Source organism: Anoplopoma fimbria, chromosome 5, assembly GCF_027596085.1.
Source record: "Anoplopoma fimbria isolate UVic2021 breed Golden Eagle Sablefish chromosome 5, Afim_UVic_2022, whole genome shotgun sequence".
Classification (NCBI taxonomy): Eukaryota; Metazoa; Chordata; class Actinopteri; order Perciformes; family Anoplopomatidae; genus Anoplopoma; species Anoplopoma fimbria.
Window position 1 is genome coordinate 1,602,357 of NC_072453.1, and position 1,838 is coordinate 1,604,194.

Genomic DNA, 1,838 nt, shown 5'->3' on the forward strand with positions numbered 1-1,838 from the left:
ATAATTTAAAACAAAAATCAATCATGTGGGTAAATGGAAAGGGGTATTTTCCACTACAAGGGGAGCTTATTGACAAGCACTACGTTTTGGCAAATTTTATTTTACAGCATTTTCTTTTACTACTTTCAGTTGTTAACTAACCACTTCATATATTATTTTTTACTCTCTGACAGTTTTTGGAGCTCGTCGACAAAAACCCCAGACCAGAGACAAATCAGCATTGGCTTGGCGCTCGCAAATCTGCGTTCAAGCACCGTGTGAACTGTTCAAATACTCTAGCTGAGAGCCTTGCCGGTGCATCGCAGACAAATTCAAGATACCTTGCATGCTAAATACATGAAACTGTCTGGGAGTCTGTCAGGGAGCTCGATCCAATGAGACACCCAAGACAGGTATTGAAGGGAAACCTGGCGGAGAGGTCACCTGTGACAATAGGAACTTAACTCTTGCATTTGCAATACGGACCGCAGTTGTGACATCCACTGCTACTTGCAAAAGCCAATGCTCAAAGTATGTAAAGGCTGAGGGAATTGGCCCGTGTGAGGGACCTCGCTAGTTGTGCATGATTGTTGTGTGTATATTATATATTTTAAGTGTGTATTTAATATTATCAGTTTAACTTGTGTAAAGTGTCTTTGAGTATTATAAAAAGCGCTCTATAAATAAAATGTATTTGTTATTACTATTATAAGTAAAAAGTATAGCATCCGAAATCCTGTCTAAAGACAACTTGTGGAGATTTTAACCACTAGAAGCGCTATAAAGCTGATTTTCCACAAGTGGGTCCCTGTTTTTTGTATCTCATGGATGCGCATGTCAATGATTTCCCACTATTCCATATTTTGGTTTAACAAAAGAAAAATATGCAGCAATGCGTAAGCAAAATGCAAGGAGAAAGGGGCTTGGTGTGATGGGTTGCTGATTATTTCAGCTGCATGGTTGAAGGTGCCGTTATGTACAGTGAGTTGACCGATGCAAGGTCACAGCCAATTATGTTGGAGGCTTTAGTGATAATATTCTCTTGTTTCCTATTAGTATGACTCTGGACTCCCATACCAGATAGTCAGAGATGATGTCAGGATGATGCTCTTTGTAGAAGTGGACCACTTGATAATTCTTCAGTTGCCCGGGAAAGAATTGTCTTTGCTAGGCCTTTTTGACAATGTGGTTGGTGTTGACCTTCTATTTCAAAGTGTTACTGATGTTTATTCATTTGAAGGAGTCTGTCATAGTTATGGGATGGTCAGACAAATTAACTGGGGCTTTGCTGTTTGTCCTCCTCCTGATGACAGCAGCTATATACAGCGTTTTATAAGTATTAAGTAAGATGGCTGTTGTTCCCCACACCAGTGTACAGCCTGAGTCAATATTTTTTCAGAGCTGTGGTGAGATGTAAACCCGTTGGTGCAAATCGAGAAAAACAGAGGAGATAACGCAGAGCCTTGTGGTGCACCAGGGCTGAGGGTCGGAGGGTGTTATGTAGCTCTAGTAACATTGACAGATTAAATTTAGTTTTATGTTTTTTTCCCCAAACTGTCAGTGTGTACTGGAATTGTTGTGATTAACAGGGTTGAATTTAGTGAATGTTATTGGCCACAATTGTCACAGCCTGACCTAATGCACCGACCTATAACAATGCGTCTTTTTTTCTGATCCCACCTCGTAGCCAAGTGTGCCACAAAGCACATTGCAATCAGTCAGTACTTGTCTGCATGTTTAAGAATATTTTCTTTTCAGTTTTGACCTGAGTCTGCAGCAGCTGAGCTAGTTGCAGGATGAATGGTGACGCAATCAAGCTTCACACTCCATAATCATCCACAGACAACGAGATAAGAGCA